The following is a 20,815-nucleotide window of genomic DNA, read 5'->3' as shown; positions in this document are numbered from 1 at the left end:
GAAAAATTAATAAATTACAGGGTAACCTTAAAGAAAATTAATATACCTGCCTATCAAAATCATTTTAAAAGAGGAAAATCAGGAAGATTTAGTGAACATTAACATAGCAGAAATGAAGAAAACCCACAAACAAAATAAACTCAGCACAGAATATTATGTGGAACAAAGACACCAGTAACACCACACAAAAAACCCACAGCAAAATGACAACAATCAACTCATTTGTTGTCCTTAAGTTGAGTCCGTTCCTTCTCATAGCAACCCTGTATAGGGTTCCTGAGGAGCAGCTGGTGGGTTTGAACTGCTGAGCTAGTGGTTCAAACTGACCTTGTGGTCCAGTGCTTATCCTTCAGTGCCACAGCAATTAATTAATGCCTATAGATAATCACTCTGAATGTAAACTGATTAAAATGCATTAGTCAAGAGACAGAGCAGGATGGATAAGAAAGCAGGATCCTTCAATATGCTGTCTAGAAGAGACACATAAAAAAAAGATGGAGACAATCTAAATGCCCATTGGCAGAAGAATGGCTAAATAAACTTTAGTACATCCACACAATGGAGTACTAGTCAACATTGAAGAAGAACGGTGGATCTACAGGAACACCTCACAACATGGACTTCTTATGCTGAGTGAAATTAGTCAGTCACCAAAGGACAAATAGCGCATGAGACCAATGTTGTAAAAAAAAGTTAAGAAAATACATTCTTAATAACAGAAGCAATCGATGATGGCTAAGGTGGGGAGAGGGGAGGATACATTATTCATGAGATAGAGAATGTTGTTGTTAAGTTCCGTGGAGTTGGTTCCAACTCATAGTGACCCTGCACAGGGTTTCCGAGGCTGCAAATCTTTACGGGAGCAGAAACAGCTGGTAGTTTCAAACTGCCGACCTTGAGGTTAGCAGCCCGATTCATAACCACTACGCTTCCAGAGCTAGAGAATAGACACATGTTTATATGGGTGACAGGGCAGGCAGTGTACAACAAGAGGGAGATTAGGGAGGAACAATGAATATAGTGGGAGACACTGGGAAGAATGCAGGAGTTAAAGTGAATAGAGGTAAATACTGTGACTGTTGATACATGGAGGTGAATTGCAATCATCGTAATGAAGGAAAGCATATGATTGCTGAATGTAAAACTGATGATTTGCTTTGTAAACCTTCACTCAATTCCCAGTAAAAAGTTAAAAAAAAATTATATATATATATATATATATTGCTATAGGGTTCCAATTTGCACATGCATGGGTTTATTCCAAACAAAACATGTTGAAACATGTCTTTGTCCTCAGTGGATAACTGCTGACAAATTCTCTCAGGGATACATTTGTCTTAGACTTGCTAGGGTGCCTTCCAAAAAACATCATGCTTTTTGTGCCTAGGAGAAAAATGATTTTGAGATCAAGGCTAATAGCAAATTTTAAACAAAATACAAATGGGCATCTTCCTAAATCAATGAAGCTTTGAAACAAATTTACAGGAATGCTATCCCACATAGAACACTTTTTTAGATGGATCAAGCATTTTAAGGAAAGTTGTGAAGACCTCAAAGATGAGCCAAGAAAAGGAAGACTGTCAATCTTGATGGATGCAGAAACTATGGGTGAAGTCCAGACACTGGTGGAGGAAGACCAGAGAATTACTATTGATGTGATAGCTACTGACGTTGCAATCTCACATGGTTTGGCATTTTCAATTTTAAGTGAACATCCTGGCCTCAGCAAGCTTTCGGTCTGGTAGGTGCCAAAAGCATTGCACAAAGATCAGCTAGCTCAAAGAGCTGATCTTTCCATCAGTCTTTTAAGCAAGATCTAAGCTAATGACAATTTTGTGGAACAAATTAGAACCAGAGATGTACTTGGTTTAACAATATGATCCAGAAACCAGGGTCCAATCAAAACAGTGGCTTCTAAGAGGTCAGCTCTCAAGGTTACAACAGCTTACAACTGTTTTGGGGGAGTCCAAAGGTGTAATCTTGGTAGATTTTCTTGAAGAACACAGGACAATCATAGGAGCTTATTATGAAGAAATTTTAAGAAAATTGAAAACTGCATTGGTAAAAAGAAGAAGGCCAGGAAAGTTGAACACAAGCTTTTTTTCCCCATCACAATACACCTGCTCATTCTTTGAGGGTAGGCAAGGGCTGTTCTATGAGAATTTCATTGGGAAACCTTACCCCATCTACCTACAACCCTGCCCCACCTCTTCAGACTTTTGTTTTGTAAGTTTTGCTTCCTGAACTTAAAGAACATTTAAAAGGAGCATGATTTGAGTCCCTTGAGGATACCTTAAGTGCCATTTGGGAGGGGTATAAATTGAAGAGTGCAGAATTCTTCAGGGAAGGGCTTAAGAGATAGAAACATCAGCTTCAGAAGCATATAGGCGTGGTCGGAGGAGAAGTTGAGAAATAATAGCTTCGCATTTTAATATTTTGTTTAATAAATGTGTCTTTGATTTTGTGGCAATACTTTTTGACTTACCCTTGTATATGTCTTTGGAGTTTGGAAACAACACATATAAACTTACAATTATACTTTAATACTTGCATACAAAAAATACACAAATCATATAGTTATACCAATGACGGCATTTTGTCAATTTTGGTAATAACTCCACTTCTGGACGGTTCTGGAGCATCCTGGATTATCCCTGGGAATGGGGATGGAGTAAGAAAATTAACAAGAGTTGTCTGTATGGCGCTTTTCTCTTTTTCTTCATATATTTTGCAATAACATCTCACTGCTTCTCAAACTGCCAAACTACTTCAGCAAAGTGATCAGCGTTTGAGTCCATATTTTCAATCAACTGAAGCCCCTGATATAGGTTAGAAAAAATTCCATCTAGTAACTTCACTGTAAAAACTTTGAAAACTTCTCTCCTTTCTCTTCCTCATTATTTTCATTCTTCAACATGTCTTTCTTCTTTATAATCCAGTAAGACCTGGATTTATAAGTTTATGAGACCTTTGTAATTTATAAACTGTTCCACATCAGCAACATCAAGTTCTAAATTCAGCATTCTTGCCCTATGGATGATCTCTTCCATTGTAAATGTTTGGAGCATGTTCATATAGCTCGGCACTTTTTCCCACTCCCCTATATGCATTTTCCTGCAACTTCCTCCCAGGAAAATGTATTATTGATAAGATGCACAAAAGGAAAACCAGACGGTCATGAATGCAGTTCATCTTAAATTGAATGTGTCATAAGTAGAAGACTATCTGTATTTTAGGAGGAGACTTCAAAAAAGTTCATGGAAAATAATCCATTATCTCTTAATTCAGTTTCCACAAACTTTATGATAAATGTAATGAGACCTAGTGGCACAACTGTTTAGTGCTGAGCTGGTAGTCCCAAAATTTGTACTTTGGACATAGTAGTGGCTATGAGGGAGATAGGATCTGGCAATCTGCACCCAAACAGACGACAACCTAGGAAACCAGTGAGTGGAACCAACTCAATGCCACACAGCCACAAAAAAGTAAGGATGTTCAAACAGGAGGAACCTATTGTATCCTTTTAGGCAGGGACGAGGAAGGACCTGAAAGGACAGACAGCAGAGAATCAGGGAAGAACATTCCAAGCAGAGCAAGCAGCATGAGCAAAGACCTGGAGAAAAGAAGGCACATGCTATAGAAACAAGAAATTCCATCTGGGTTCAGCATGAATGTGTGAGTGTAGGGGAAGAGAAAAGCTTGGAGACAGGGCTCTGGTGAAATGATGAACTAAAGGTAAGGAGCTTGCTTGCCATTATGTGGCACTGTGAATTAATGCGCTGGACTGCAAAATTGGATTGAACCACAAGGTCAGCGGTTCAAGCTCACCAGCTGCTCCTTGGAAACATTGTACAGGGTCGCTATGGGTTGGAACCGACTGAATGGCACTTAACAACAGCAACAACAATCATCTTCTTAACTCCAAATCTTTGCACATTTCGGTATCCATAGGGTCACTGTGAGTTGGAACTGACTTGGCAGCATCTAATAACATCACCTTCTGGGAAATGGAAACAGCAGAGTTAAGAAATGTCCTGATCCCAATGTAAACTGTGTTGGATGGAAATGGGCAGAGATGAGATGAAATGGATTACTCCAACAGCCACTTGGTCAACCACTCCAGGGTCTGATAGCATCCGCCAAAGTGGGAGATGGGAGAAGAAACCGAGAGCAGAAGACACCCACATTTCTGGACTGGTTCTGGCTGATTCAGGCTGCTCAGCCTCTGGATGACTTTGCCTGGGCCTGCATTTTTTAAGGCAACAACATTTCCTTGAGGCAGCCACAAAGGCCCAGGCTGCCAGATTCTTCCTTATCTTGCTTGTAAACACAGATGTTTTACTATCTTGTCAAAGAAACCTCTTACAGCTTGCCTTGGGGAAAATGGAAATCCCAACCCCTTCAGCCTTCAGGATAAAAAAAAAAAAAAAAATGCCATTGTAAGATTTTTGGCTTGAAAGCAACATTGTAGCAAATTTCTTCTTTGAAGCTGATTAGGGCCTCCCTTCTCCCTGGGTCTCAGTTCCAGTTCCTTCTTATAGGCAAGAAGCCCCTCCCTTGTATGTTTACCAGCATATCTTGACCTCTAGATGGTGTTACCCTGAGGGTAGGGTCCAGTCTCACTCACCTTGGAATCCCAAGATTGACTATGTTGTTGTTGTTGCTATGTGCCGTGGAGTCGTCATAGCGACCATATACAGGGTTTTCAAGGCGGAAGACAACCTCATCTTTCTCCCGCGGAGCAGCTGGTAGTTTCGAACTGCTGACCTTGCGGTTCGCAGCCCCGATTTGTAACCACTATGCTACTAGAGCTCCTTGACTATGGTGTGTTGTTAATGTTTTCAGGTGTCTTCAAGTCGGTTCAGAGTCCTAGGGGCATTATGCACAACAGATCGAAACACTACCCACCAGTTCTGTGTCATCCTCACAATTGTTAAGCTTGAGCCCATTGCTGCTACCACTGTGCCAATCCATCTCATTGGGGGTCTTCCTCTTTTTTTGCTGACGCTCCACTTTACCTAGCACGATATCCTTCTCCAGGGACTGGTCCCTCCTGAAAATATATCCAAAGTATGAGAGATGAAGTCTCGCCATCTTGGCTTCTAAGGAGCATTCTGGCTGCACTTCTTCCAACATAGATGTTTGTTCTTCTAGCAGTCCATGTACTTTTAAATACTCTTCTCCATCACCATTAATAAAATGTATCAATTCTTCTAGTCTTTCTTATTCATCGTCCAACTTTCACACGCATATGAAACTACTGGCTTGGGTCAGGTACACTTAGTCCTCAAACGGACATCTTTGCTGTCAAACACTTTAAAGAGGTCTAGTGCAGCAGCTTTGTCTAATGCAATACGTTGCTTGATTTTTTTGACTGTTGTTTCCATGACTGTTGACAGTGGATCCAAGGAAAATGAAGTATTTTACAACTTCAATATTTTCTCCTTTTATCATGATGCTATTTATTGGTCTAGTGGTGAGGATTTTTATTTTCTTTACATTGAAGTACAACCCATACTGAAAACTGTGGTCTTTGATTTTCATCAGCAAGTATTTTAAGTCCTCTTCATTTTCAGCAAGCGAAGTTTTATCATCTTCATATTGCAGATTGTTAATAAGTCTTCCTCCAATCCTGTTTCCACATTTTTCGTTTTATAATCCAGTTTCTCGGATTATTTGCTCAGCATGGGTCGGAACCGACTCGATGGCACTTAACAACAACAACAACAACATACAGATTGAATAAGTATGGTGAAAGAATGCAACTCTGGTACACACCTTTCCTGATTTTAAAACATTCATAATTCCCTTGTTCTGTTTGAATGCTGCCTCTTAGTCTATGAACAGGCTCTTCATGAGCACAATTAAGTGTTCTGGAATACTCATTTTCTGCAAGTGTTGTCCATCGCTTGTCATGATCCACACAGTCGAAAGCCTTTAGGGAGTTAACAAAGCACAGGTAAACATCTTTCTGGTATTGTCTGCTTTCTGAAGTAAAAACGTAATAGAACTAACTGAAAAAGAATTCTAAAGAATGATATTTTGGTACCTTCGACAGAAAGGTAGAGGAAAGCAAGGAGAACAGAGAGAAAAAAAAAAACTTTAGAAGAATTCAGGGAAATACTACAAGAACAAACAGACAAAATAAATACAAAATTTGAAACAACACAAAACTACGATTAGAAATTCAGAAGATTATACTAGGATGGATCTTTCTAAGATCCATCTGATGTCAGCAATGATACCCCTTAGTTCTATGTCTTTGTCTGAATCCAGCTTGAACCTCTTGCAGTTCCCTGCCAATAATCTTAAGTAAAAATTTGCTTGCATGTGATATTAATGATATTGTCCAATGATTTCTATATTCTATTGGGTCACCTCTCCTTGGAATGGGCACAAATATGGATCTCTTCCAGTCAGTTGGCCAGGTAGCTTTCTTCTAAATTTCTTGGCATAAATGAGTGAGTGCCTCCAATACTGCACCAGTTGGTTATATTACAATTTGTATTCCGTCAATTCCAGGAACCTTTTTCTTGCCAATACCTTCAGTGCACCTTGTTCTTCTTTCTTCAGTACCATTGGCTCTTGATCATATGCTACCTCTTGAAATGGTTGAACATCGACCATTTCTTTTGTACAGTGACTGTGTATTCCTTCCATCTTCTTTTAATGCTATCTGTGATAGGCTAATTTATGCTCCAACCACTAAAGCCAGTGATGATTGAAGAATTTTATCAATTTTCTTCAGTCTGAAATTGAAAGTAGGTCTGGTCATTACAAAATCCTTTAATTTCGGTTTATCAGGAAATGCCCTAATTGCACCATTGTATTTGAGGGACAGCTTTGCTGGGTATTTGATTCTTGATGGCAATTTTTTCTTTCGGAGTTTTGTGTGTGTCGTCCCAGTGCCCTTTTGCCTGCATGGTTTCTGCTAAGAAATCAGAGCTTAGTCTTATGTTTTCTCCTTTGTAGGTAAATTTTTGGTTTACCCTGTGCGCTTTCAGGTTTCTTTCCTTGTCTTTGATTTTGGAACGGTTGATTATATGTCTTGGTGATTTCCTTTTGGGATCTATCCTGTTTGGTGTTTGCTCAGCTTCTTGTATGCTAAAATTCTCATCTTTCATGATGTTAGGGAAATTTTCTTCCAACAACTCTTGGACAATTTTCTCTGTGCTTTTTATTGTCTCTTCTTGTTTTGGAATTCTAGTCACCTGTAAGTTGTTCCTTTCCATAATGTCGCACATAACTCTTAGGCTTTCTTTAGATTTTTTTCATTCTTTTTTTCTGATTGCTCTTCTAACATGCTAGTATTGAAAGATAAATCTTCAAGTCCACTAATTTGGGCTTCCATTGCTTCAAACTTTCTCCTTTGCTCTGTTAATGTATTGTCCATTTCTGAAATCCTAGTATAATCTTCTGAATTTCTAATCGTAGGTTTTATATTGTTTCAAATTTTGTATTTATTTTGTCTATTTGTTCTTGTAGTGTTTCCCTGAATTCTTCTAGAGTTTTTTTTTCTCTGTTCTCCTTGATTTCCTCTATCTTTCTGTCGAAGGTACCAAAATGTCATTCTTTTGAATTCTTTTTCAGTTAGTTCTATTACCTTTTTTCCTCAAAAATGTTCTCTGTCTTTTTGCATCTTGGTCATTTGTTTGAGCCATTCTCACTTGTTTCTTCATGTGAGCTAAAATTGTCTGTTGTCTCTTGGGCATTGTGGAGATGTTGTATTTGGACCAGTAGGGGAGATATTTCTGGTGCGCTTCTGCAATTCAAGGAGCTCATGAGGTGGGTGTGGAAGTGATGTAACAGCAGAATTCCTTGCCCTAGATGGAGTTCCTATTGACTTCAGTGTAATCTATGTTCAGGGCACTCGATCCAGAAGTAGTTTGTGTGGACCCTTGATGGAGCTGGTTTCAGTGTCTCTTAGGACCATAGGGAAAGTGGAGGCAGGGTGATTGGTTGAATGCTGGTCTCGTGGCTCTACAGATTCTGTAGGTCTGGAACCAAGCCCACCTGAATCCAAGCACCAGTGGTACACCAAAGTGATGCAGCTGGCCTCCAGCTCACACTAGCATGCTTCGCAACTATGAAGCTCTGAACACCTTGTAAGCAGGGTCTGCAATGGAGGTTGATGAGGGTAGGAGCTGGCCACACCTCTGGTCACCAGGGGGCATGAGGAAAAAGAAGAAATTGGCACTTTCTTGTTGCTCTCTCGAATCTGCTTTGCCAGGACTCCCTCTGCTGCCAAAGCTGCTCAAAAGATGGCTGACCAGCCGTTCCTCACTCAGTCTCCCTCTCTGACTGTCCCTGCTTGGCCTCTCTTCTCAGCAAACACTAGGTTTACCTCTTCACCTTTCCTCTGAAGTTCAGGGTACCAGAATTTTCCTCTGTGTCTGTTTTATTTGGTATCTTGTATCTTTGTTGTAGAGGATCCATGCAGTGCATCTGCCTAGTCCACCAGCTATCTGGAAGTTCTCATCTTCTTTTGATACTTTCTGCATCATTCAATTATTTCCCCAAAGAATCTTTCAATATTGCACATTGAGGCTTGAATTTTTTCTTCAGTTCTTTCATCTTGAGAAATGCTGAAGTTTTTCTTCTCTTTTGTTTTTCTAATTCCAGGACTTTGCACATTTTATTGTAATACTTGGCTTTGTCTTCTCAAGTTGTCCTTTTAAATTTTCTGTTCAGCTCTTTTTACCTCCTCATTTCTTCCATTTGCTTTAGCATCTCTATGCTGTAGAACAAGTTTCAGAGTCTCTTCTGACATCCATGTTGGTCTTTTCCTTCTTTATTGTCTTCTTAATGACCCTTTGCTTTCTTCCTATATGGTGTTCTTGATGTCATCCCACAACTCTTCTAGTCTTCAGTCATTAGTGTCTAATGCATCAAATACGTTCTCAATATGATCTCTAAATTCAGGTGGGATATGTTCAAGATCTAATTTTGGCTCTTATGGACTTGTTTAAATTTTCTTCAGCTTGAGCCTGAACTTACATACGAGCAATTGATGGTCTGTCTACCTCACGGTCTGCCCCGGCCTTGTTTTAGTTGTTGATATGGGCATTCCACCATCTCTCCCGCAGATGGAGCCAATTTGATTTCTATGCAGTCCATCTGGTAAAGTCCATGTGTAGAGTTGTCTTTTAAGTTGTTTATAAAAGGTATTTGCAGTGAATAAGTCTTTGGTCTTGCAAAATTCTACCAAGTGGTCTCCAATATAATTTCTATCACCAAGGCCATATTTATAACTACTGATCCTTCCTCTTTGTTTCCATCCTTTGCATTCCAATTACCAGTAATTATCAACACATCTTGATTGCATGTTTCATCAATTTCAGACTGAAGAAGTTGTTAAAATTCTTCTATTTCGTTATCACTGGCTTTTGTGGTTTGTGCATAAATTTGAATAATAGTGGTATTAACTGTTCTTTTTTGTGTCGTTGTTGTTAATTTCCATCCAGTCAGTTCTGACTCATAGGGAACCTTTGTAGGGTTTCCAAGGAGTAACTGATGGATTTGAACCACCAACTTTATTAGAAGTCTAGTGTTTATCCTACAGTGTTACACCAGAAGCACAGTGGCTCTGTAGGATAAGCACTGGACTGTGAATCTCAAGGTTGTAAGTTTAAGCCCACTAGTCACTCCGAAGGAAAAAGATGAGACTTTCTGCTTCCTCAAAGATTTACAGCCTCAGAAACCTTATACAGGATCTCTATGAGTTGGAACCAGCTCAAAAGCACTTAAAAGCATTAGCAAAAAGCAAGATGCATGGGGTATGGGTATTTGGTTTTCTTGGACTTCTAGTGTGGCCTTCCTTATTGGCATATGGATATTATCCTATCACAGATAGCATTATACTTTCAGATAGATCTTGAAATATTCTTTTTGATGATGAATGTAATGCCATTTTTCTTCATTTTGTTATTTCCAGCATAGTAAAACATACGATTGTCAGATTCAAAGTGGTCAATGCCAGTCTATTGCCGCTCACTAATGTCTAGGATAAGGAGCCCTGGTAGCATAATGATTACGAATCAGGCTGCCAACCTCAGGGTCAGCAGTTCGAAACTACCAGCTGTTTGCTGGAGAAAGATAAGGCTTTTTGCTCCCATAAAGATTTACAGCCTCAGGATTTTACTTACAGATTGCTGGCAGGCACCATGGCAGCCTACGAGCAGGTCCACAAGGGTCCCCTGAAACTGAAAGGTGTCGCAGAGCTTGGCATGACCAAGCGGAAGAAGAAAAAGGACAAAGACAAGGCGAAACTTCTGGAAGCAATGGGAATGAACAAAAAGGATGAGGAGGAGAAGCAGCACAGCCTGGACAAGAGAGCCCCGGTCCAGGTGGCCTTCGAGAATTTTCAGGAGAAGTGGCAAATGGAAACGATCCTGAAGAAAGCAGCCAAAACCCACAAACAGAGAGTGAAGGACTTCAACAGACACCTGGACAGACTCATGGAGCATTACGTCATCCCCAGAGTCAGCTGGACCAAGTAGCCTCCCACCCTATGGACATGGTATGGCCTCGAGGGGAAGCAAAACACAAAGTTGGCCTTATGTCTGGTGCCTTTGGCATTTCCCAGAAACATTCTTTTACCCATACCTGTGTATTTTCTGTTGTGATGCTGCTTTTTGAAACTGTGTCTCCATTCTGGAACTTGATTGAAGTAAGCTAGCTGTCCTTTCACCCAATTGTGGTTTCTCAGTAGCCCACAGAAGAGAAATATTTTCAGTGTGGATTGGAAAGCTGTGGAAGTTTATCCAGCATGAAAGTTGTTCTGGTGTAAGTGCCACATACAAATGTCTAGTTCTCTGAGTTGCATTTAAACCTCAGAGGACAACCAGCCAGCTCTCTTCACTTATCTAAAACTGACTCCCGAAGGTGAGGAAGTAACACTGCAGGTGTGGCCTCTGCCTTCAGATGTGAGCTCTACCCTTCTGAGCTTTCATTAGTTGGAACTTAAGTTGTCCTATCCAGGATCTGGAGAAGTTACCATGATTTCTTTGCCTGGTTTGCAGAGGACCGCCATGTGTTGCAAGGATGGGCATCCCTCCTGGTCCTTCTCTGAGCTCATAACTGGCTTGCAACCCCTTCTCCAGTTTCCCCATTCCAGACATTTCTAATGGATTGGTCACCATGGCCCCTGTAGTAGGTATGGCTAACTGATCACAGCCTTCATTGTAATGAAAACCAGACTTGTCTCTCAACCATGACTCCAAACTGTCCCTGTAGTGAGTCAGAGTTAGCACATAACCTGGAACCTGTTTGGGTGACAGGCCCAGGGCTGAACCCCAGCAGATAGGCATGTGCATGGTCAAATGTAACACCCCACTACTGGTGTTGGAGAGCCAGGGTCTCGGGGCCTGTGTACTTGGGGAAAGTCTCTGCTGACACAACTTCCAAAAGTGTTCCAAAGCCAGAAGACAAAAAGCAAATAAATATTGGCCTTCAAGCTGTTACATGTGAACTGTGGAATATAGAAAGCAACTAACAATTATTAAATATGAGCCTGTGTGTCTTAATTAAAAGCTGTTTGATTTCTTGATTTCTATTAAAAAAAAAAAAGATTTACAGCCTCAGAAACCCTGTTCAAGGTTGCTATGATGCTATGAGTTGGAACCGACTCCATGGCACATAACCACCACCACAATGTCTAGGATGGAGTTCTGGTGTGGTGCTGTGGATTAATGTGCTGGACTACAAAGTCAGTTTGAACTGCAGGGTCAGTGGTTCAAACTCACCAGCTGCTCTTCAGAACCCTATATAGGGTCACTATGCATCAGAACTAACTCAATGACACTTAACAACAACAATGCCTAGGATATCAATCTTTATGCATTCTATTTCATTTTTTACAACTTCCAATTTTTCTAGATTCATACTTTGAACATTCCATCTTCTGATTATTAATGGATGTTTACAGATGTGTCCCATCAGCAAACGAAGGTCCTGAAATCTTTATTCCATTTGTATCATCACGGTCAACTTTACTTTGAGGAGGCAGCTCTTCCTCAGTTATATTTTGAGAGTCTTCCAACCTGAGGGGCTCATCTTCTGGCACTACATCTGACAATATTCTTGTGCTCTTCAACATGTTTAAATATTCAATATTCTGGGACTATCTGACAGGGTTGCACTGATATTCATTAAAATTTCAGTGGCTAAACATTTGGAAAGGAGCTCTGGCAACGTAGTGGTTATGAATCAGGCTGTGAACCTCAAGGTCAGCAGTTTGAAACTAACAGCTGTTCTGCGGGAGAAAGATGAGGCTTTCTGCTCCTGTAAAGATGTGTAGTCTTGGAAACCCTGTGCAGGGTCGCTATGAGTCGGAACCGACTCCACGATACTTAACAACAACAACAAATATTTGGAAATAGTCTGTCTCTCCTTCCTAGTCTGTCTTAGTCTGAAAGCTCAGCTAAAACCTGTCCACCATGGGTGATTTTTGTTGGTACTTAAAATACTGGTGGCATAGTTTTCAGCATCACAACAACTTGCAGGCCACCACAGTATGACAAACTGACAGATGCACAGTGGTTCTATGGTGTACGTGTGCTGAATGAATAAATGAACAAATAGCCAAATAAACGTTTTGCTCTGGTAGCGTAGTGGTTATGAATCGGGCTGTGAACCTTAAGGTCAGCAGTTCGAAACTATCAGCTGCTCCGCGGGAGAAAGATGAGGCTTTCTGCTCCCGTAAAGATTTACAGCCTCGGAAACCCTGTACAGGGTCGCTATGGGTCGGAACTGACTCTACGGCACATAACAACAACAACAACAATGTTGTCCTAGTATTTCAAAACAGTTTGTGAAGCCCACCGTGAGGATGTATACCTCTCCTGCTCATCTATCTGCTTTGGGCAAGGCGTTGATGCCAGTAGAACTAAAAGTTGCTGTCGGCTCCAGGGATTAAGTTTCTTTGCCTTCAGATTCCCACCACCCATGTGTCATTTGTACTCTGGTGGCTTGCCTTTTGCTATGATGCTGGAAGCAATGCCACCAATATTGTAAATAGCAGCAGGGTTACCTATGGTGGACAGGTTTCAACAGAGTTTCCTGACTAAGACTAGGCGATCTACTTCTAAAATTGTCCAGTGAAAACCCTAGGGATCATAAAAGAAGATGATCAGATGTAGTGCTGAAAGATGAACCCCCTAGGTTGAAAGGCACTCAAAACATACAGTGGCTGCAACAATGAACTCAAACAAACCATTGACCATGAAGATGACACAGGACTGGACAATGCTTTGGTGCTGTGGTCATCATACGTCAGAGCCAACTTGATGGCAACTAACAATAGGTCAACAGGGTCTAGATTAGCCATGAATTTCCCATTCGTTATCTCATCAAAACAGACTGGAAGTTGCTCCTAGGGGACATACATTTTCAGGGGCAATTGGGTCATTGAATTCATGAGACAGCTGTTGTCTGGTTAAACGCCCACTTTCTATCACTTGCTGAATAATGATTCCTATGACCCTGCTCCTGGGACCCAGTGAAGAATGACTGTCAAAGTCAAAGACCGTTTTATGGCTGCCTCAGAAATACAGGGTAGTAGACATTGAGCTAGATGGATTTGGCTGGCTAACACTATGAGGGGACTTCAAAAAGTTCATGATGACGAATTAAAAGATAATGAAATTGTCCCATGAAATTTTTGTATCCCCCTCATATTTTTGAACACTATTGAAGTTGTTAAGGCTTTCATTTTACTTGGATCTATAATCAACATCCATGGAAGCAGCAGTTAAGAAACCAAATGATGTATTATTACACTGGGCAAATCTCCAACAAAAGACTTCTTTAAGGTGTTATAAGTTAAAGATGTCACTTTGAGGACTAAGATGTGCCTGACCCAAGCCACGTTATTTTCAATTGCCTCATATGCATGCAAATGCTGGACAATGTCTAAGGAAGACCAAAGAAAAATTCATGCCTTTGAATTATGGTGTTGGCAAAGAATACTGAATATACTATGTGCTGCCAGAAGAATGAACACTATGTCTAATGAGAAGTACAGCCAGAGTGCTTCTAATTAGGAAGGATGTCAAGACTTTGTCTTATGTATTTTGGATGTGTTATTTAGGAGGAACCAGTCCCTGGAGAAGCAAAGTAGAAGATCAGTGAAAAAGAGGCAGACGTTCAATGAGATGAATTGACACAGTGGCTCAATTGGCACAAACATACCAATTGTGAGGATGGTGCAGAACAGAGCAGCGTTTCATTCTGTTACAGGGTGGCCATAAGTCGAAACTGATTCAATAGCATCTAACAACAGCAGGGATAGAACTGCAACCCTACTCAGTAGCTCTGTGACATGAGCATAAAGTTTCCTCTCTGCAACATTGGTGCTGACTCTCCAGACTGTAAGAAGTGCTCCGTTAAGTTGGGTTTCCATCATTGGATTCAGTTCTACCTTCAGTCTCTAAGCAACCTTAGCTGATTTCTTCTCCCCTCTCGAGTCCTGGTGTGGTGCTGTGGACTAATGCATCAGGCTGCAAAGTCATTTGAACTGCAAGGTCGGTGGTTCAAGCTTACTAGCTGCTCCTTGGAAACCCTATACAGGCTTACTATTGGTCAGAATTGACTCAACAGCACTTAACAACAACAATTGAGAATGAGGATTATAATATCCACATCATAGAATTGTGGGGATGATTAAGTTAGTATCTGAAGAATTTTGTATAATGCAATGGGACTAGCATTATAAAATTTAAGCATCTTTCAAACCAGACAGCTATGCATTATAGCAAATGCCAAGTGCATTGGCCAAGGTGTTCTGGTTTGAGCCTAGCTCTTGGACTTAACTAAAAGTTAAGTCTTTTCTCTTAGTAGGTCAATGGATGGAGTTTAGGTTGGGTTTAAATTGCTCTTTCCTTCCTTCCCTACCACCCCCTTCATTCTTTCTTTCTGTCTTTCCTTCCCTGTGTTCCATGAACAAATGCATTTATCCTTTATCTCTTCAGGGTCAATGGTGGGAATTTAGGGGTCTAGTGATGGAGTGAAAAGCAGTAAATGGAGATATGTGATTTAGGGCTTTATCCAGTAGGTGGTGGGGAACGTGGAAAGTCTTTAAGTAGGGGTGGGACATGATCAGAGTTATAAATTAGAAAGAATATTCTGGTAGGTTGTGTGGAGGTTGGATTGGAAAGAGTGAAATTGGAGGCAAGGAAATTGAAGACACAGGTGACATGAGATCCAGGTGAGGCATAGCAAGGATAGAATGAGGTCCACACGACACCAAGTTCTGGCCCATGGCCACCTCACTTTACAGCCTCAGCAATTACTTGAAAATATGATGGGACTCTTTTTGCTAAGAGCAAAGCCCAAGAGAAGAGCATTATGGACCTTCTGTAGGAAGGTTAAATGTCACAATCAGGAGACAGAATTAGTCAAGCACAGCCTTACCCCCAGGCTCCCTAAAGGCCCATCTTTGGCTTGGTAATGATTTCTTTTTGAAGTCATTAAATGGACCAAAAAGAAAACCCACAATTTGCACTTTCCTATTCTAATTGGCATGATTTTTTTTAAATCTAGGTTTTATTTTTAAGATCACTTTCTTCCATTTAAGGGGGACAGTGATTGATAATGAGAGTGGTGTATTGGTTATGAAAATCCTGCAGCCCCTTGGTGTGTGATGCGTCTTGTTCCAGGCAGGTTTGAAGGAACACACAGAAGCTGATGTCCATGGAGAATGGGAGTGACCCCAGCCTTGCTTTGTCAATACATTCCTCTTGGTGTCCTCAGCCCCAGCACTGGAGGGCTGGAGTCAATATCTGCTTTAATGTATTTTGGTCTCATTCACATGGACTGGATTAAGCAGCCCGCATGGGCTTTTCAATTAGGAAGACAAGATTCTGACAGTGTTTACAAAGGGATTAAATCCCTGTTTAGCATTTCACAGGCCTTGTCCCTCCTTTCTTCTTTCCTGCCTTCCTTCTCTTCTTCCTCCTCCCTCCCTCCCTTCCCTCCTCCCTCTCCTTCCTAGGGTCTCTCTCCCTAGCTCCTCTTTCTCTTTCTTCCCTCCTCTCCCATCCCTTCTTTTTTCTATCACATTCCTTCCTTGTGTTCCACGTTCACTCTGTTTCTCTTTGGGGAGTATTTGGCCAGATGGACTGTGATTAGTATCATTAACCATGTTGTTGTTGTTAAGTGCCATCGAGTTGGTTCTGGTTCACAGTTATTCTCTATAGGATTTCCAGAGAGTGGCTGGTGGGTTTGGACCACCAACCTTGAGGTTGACAGTCCAGTGCTGATCCTGCAGTGCCACACCAGGGCTCCATCCTAGCTGACATCTCATCCAGCTGCTCAGCCAGTACTTGACTCTTTGCTTGCACACCTCTGACCCCTGGGAGCTCACTACTTCGAAGCCAGTCTATTTCAGTTTTAGAAGGTTCTTCCAGGAGCTAAGCTGCCATCTGTTTCCTGAGAGTGTTTGCTTCATGCCTGCTTTTCAGCACCGGTCAAAGCCCACGGGCTTCTGCTCTGAGACCACTTTTTTGAGACTCAGAGACAGAAGAAGTTCCACCCTGGGGAGTGCTCTTCCCTTTGTGTGGAAGAGCCCACTCTCAGTCCTCATGGTTTGCGTGCTCCCCTTCTTCACATCTTGCATCCCTCAGGCACATGTGCACCTAGTTTTAATCACTCTGTAAATAACATTGTGTTCTCTTTTTAAAAAACTAAAATACCCCATAAACATTATCCCACATGGCACACTCACTCTTCAAAACATAATGCTTTTAAGAGCTGGAATATTTCACGTGGAAGCATTCAGACTTGGTCCACCCCTGACCCCTGGCATCTACAGTGCATCCCCCACTTTTTCATTTTTTCACACCATCTTTGTTCATCTGGCTTTTCCTTCTATTGAAGGGTTTCTTCAGGAGAAACTCCCAGGAGTGAGATTCCTGGGTCATTTATCTTTATTTGACTGTTGGTACAGATTGTTAGATTGCTTTATGCAGCGTTCCCGCCAGTGTCTGCTACCAGCCCATGGCCCCACCTGTCACTTTCACTGGAAACTTTATCTGAGTTTTGTTGGAATAAAGCTACCCTGAGTTTGCTTTAATTTGCTGTCTTTCCCTAATGATTAACGGAGATAAAAAGAGAAATGAGGGTAAACCAATCTTTCCTTGTGCTTGATTGTTATTTGTTTTCTCTGGTGTGAATTGTCTCTGTGCACTCTCTGTTCATTTGCATATCAGGGTATTGATGTTTTCCTCAAGAGCTCCTAGATATTAACCCTTATCCGGCTGCTCTCAGGTCAAATGTTCCTCTTTCACTTCTATTTTAATTTTGTTCTTGTTTTCTCTCTGCGGGAATCCACAGTTGAGGTCCTGGTCACTGACTGTCCACTCCCACAACTGACACATCTGAGGTCTGAAAAAAAAACACAAAACAAAACATGATAAATAAAAGTATTCTGCTGGCCCTCTGGATATATCTTCTCTAATACTCAAAATGACCCTGAGAGGACAGTCTGCCGGTTTTATAGATGAGGAAACTGAGGCTCAGTTAGGTTCAGAGGTTCACTGGTGTTGTGCAGTGTGCAGTGTGAGGCAGTGAAGGTAAGCATTGTGCCCTTTCCCACTCTGCCAGCAGCCTCCAGAGAAGTACGAAAACATCTGCTGCCAGGTTTGTGACTTCAAACTCCTCTTGGCAGAGAAGGAAATTACCATATTTGGGGGGTAATTTACATCAAATTACTATGCACCAGCCAACAGCTGCCGCCTGGAGCAGGAGGCTGGCTACACAGAGCCGATCACATTTGTACACACGATAATGAAAACCCGCGCTTGGGCCTCCACATTCTCCCATAAATATGGTCATTATGATCTTGTTGGCATTGCTTGTTGAATTCCATCTTGCAAATTGTTTTCTGGTTGCCTGGGGCAGCTGACTTAGGCTCTTCTTAGTCTCCTTTTCTCTAAGATGTGGTGGGCTCAAGGTCCCCCTCCTCAGACCACTCTCTGCCACAGGACTAAGGATCCATCCAGAGCCTGCTGTGTACAAAGTGTCGGGGACAGAACTAAAGGAAGTGTAGAGCTGAGAGGGCCTCGGTGTGTGTCTCAGATCAGTGCTGCCCAGAGAGGGTAACAGGCTCTATCTAAAAGTGCAAGATAAAAAAAAAAGAGGTTCCTTGTGTGCCCTGCACCAGGCCCTGTGTAGGTTGGTGCTTACTATGGTCACACTGTTAGGTTAAGGAAACAGGAGGAACATTACTAGGGCCGCTAAAAAGTGGCATTGGGAAAAGATCAATAAAACCATTAAAAAAAAAAAAACCCTCCAAATACAAAGAACAGAGGGACAGGATGTGGACAAGAGATAGAGGCTATATTCTTGGCAGGCACGCAGGATATAAACGAGATAAAATGAAAAAACTATCGCCTTGTGTGTCCAGAACGCTTGTCAGCCCTCTCCTTATTCAGCTACCCAGCATGGGCTGTTAACCATCAGCTACACATTAACCTCCTCCTTAATCAGTTTTCAGTGCAGACACAAAACCGGTCATGTCAAGTATCCCAGACACCTCTGCAACGGAACCCATCTTGATATCCTAGACTCCGCCATGGACGCCAAATACAGGTGCAGCATGGGAAAAAGAAGAGACGGAAGTGACACACGAGAGCGGAACTCTGGTAACAGGAAAGCCCCACCTCCTTTTTGAAATCACAGTGGAACCGCCTTTGCAGCTATAAATACACCTTAGACCTTTGCAGCTATAAATACACCTTAGACCGTGAGCACGGAGAGATGCTGCTGCCCAGGCCACCTCTCCCCTGCCTCTATTGTTTTCCATATTCTAATAAACCTCTTACACTATATTTCATGACTTTCTCAGCAGTTCGAAACTACCAGCTGTTCCCCAGGAGAAAGAAGAGGCTTTCTGCTTCCGTAAAGATTTACAGCCTCGGAAACCCTGTACCGGATCACTATGAGTCGGAACCGACTCAAGAGCACATAACAAAAAACAAAAGTCTTCTTTAGCCTGGCCAGTATCAGCACATAGTCACCACACAGGCCTCAGGGAGGTCTGGGTACTCTCTCCGTAAATAAGAGAAGTCTTCTGTTAGTTGCAGAGTGGCACAAATAGTTAAGCACTTCACTGCTAACTGAAAGATTTGTGGTTCAAATTCATCAGAGGTGCGTTGGAAGAAAGGCCTGGTGATTTTCTTCCAAAAGATCATGTAAATTTTATGGAGTGGTTCTACTCTGAAACACAAGGGTTGAAAGCAAATCACTGACAACTAGTTTTGATTGTCAGCTAGCAACTGTAAAAGCAGACAATAGGTGGAGAACTGTCTCTTGGGTTCCTATTAGCTTTTCATTTCCTGTTTCTAGTTCTTCTAGAGGGAACCTGGATGCCATGTGATTCCTCTATCCTTGTACCAAGTTCCCAACACCCGCCCCCACCACCTATTTTCCAGCTAGCTCCCATCTTCTTGTCAGATACCTGAACTCCCCCCAGGGCCTGCCTACCAAGTGGCCATCAGTCTCTGCTTGTACACCTCCCTCTCCCAAGGCAGTGCTTCTGCAAGTGCAGGTCTCCCCCCCACCCCCCACCCCCCACCCCCAGCTGGGTGCATGCTCTGGGTCTGGGTCGTGGAAATGAATCCAGTAAGCACCCAAGAATGAAAGCTCCTTCAGCTTGATCGAAGAGAGCTAAGAAGGGACTATCTGGGCACGAGCCTGGACCCCACTTGCATGAGCTCTAATCCTGTGCCCTATGCCTGAACTCCTCCAGGTGACATGTCCCTATGTCCCATAGGCAGTCCTCTGTCCACCAGCTCCCTCCCACCTGGCTCCACACTCCTCTGTTTCTTTCCATGTCTCCTCTGGCTTCATCTTGCGTTCCTCCCAGACTAGGATGACATGACAGTCCAGAGGTTGTTACATAAAGAAGAGTGGAGATCGACTCACGGTCATAAGAGTAACAAGATAATCTTTAGCTCTATGTTGACAATTCTGTGTGAATGAGTTTGTTTCATCCTCCCACAACTTCCATGAGGTCCACGCAGCTATCATCTCATATTTACAGACAGAGAAACTAAGGTCTCTGGTCACACAGCTTGCAGGTGACAGAGCTGTCACTGAATATGGACCTGTACGGGTCACTCGAGGCTTTGTGGACTGAGTGGATGTGGTTTAATTTTCTGAGATAGGAACTCAGGAGGAGGAGGTTTTAGGGGGGAAGACAGTGCACTCTGTTAGAAGCTGTTGTGTTCAAGGTGCCTAAGGAGTCCTGGTGTAGCATATGGCATTGGACCGTAAGGCTGGCTTGAACCACAAGGTTCACTATGAGTTGGAAACAACTCCACGGTACTTAACAGCAAACAGAAGGGATTGGAACCTGGGCTGTCCTTCAGAGCTGTGTTGCTTGTGTTAAGAGCTTCGGAATCAGGGAAGGTGGAGACAAAAGAAAATGGGTTGGGAGAGCAACCTGGATGCTATGGGGGTACCAAGGAAGAGGAGGGCCTGGGCTTCAAATAGTTCCCTGGCATCTAAGGTGAGGGTGTCTCTAGGGAAGAGAGCACGAGCAGGTGCAGATGCCAGGGGACTTTTGAGGAGAAGGAAACTCCAGAGGGAGAGGCGGCAGACTCAGGTCAGACAGAAGAGAAGACAGGAGCAGGAATCAGAGCCCAGGGAGTGGAAGGGCCAGCCCCCAGCCCCCAGCCAGAGAACTTCCGCCTTTGTCCCATGTCTCCCCTGGAGAAAGAGAGCCCACTCTCTGGGCTGCCCCCCTCAGTTCCCAGAAAGGATTCAGGGGATTCTGGACAAAGACATCAGGAAACTACAGTAAGAATCTATCATA

General features: G+C 42.4%; 1 pseudogene; it reads left to right on the top strand.

Moving 5' to 3' along the window:
• Nucleotides 1–10,163: 10,163 nt before the first annotated feature.
• On the top strand, nt 10,164–10,499 carry LOC102820127 (annotated as a pseudogene).
• Nucleotides 10,500–20,815: the final 10,316 nt, after the last annotated feature.

The sequence above is a fragment of the Chrysochloris asiatica genome, unplaced genomic scaffold (genome assembly GCF_000296735.1).
Source record: "Chrysochloris asiatica unplaced genomic scaffold, ChrAsi1.0 scaffold00053, whole genome shotgun sequence".
Taxonomy (NCBI): Eukaryota; Metazoa; Chordata; class Mammalia; order Afrosoricida; family Chrysochloridae; genus Chrysochloris; species Chrysochloris asiatica.
The sequence above is the reverse complement of the archived record's forward strand: the minus strand, read 5'-3'. Positions and strand labels throughout refer to the sequence as shown.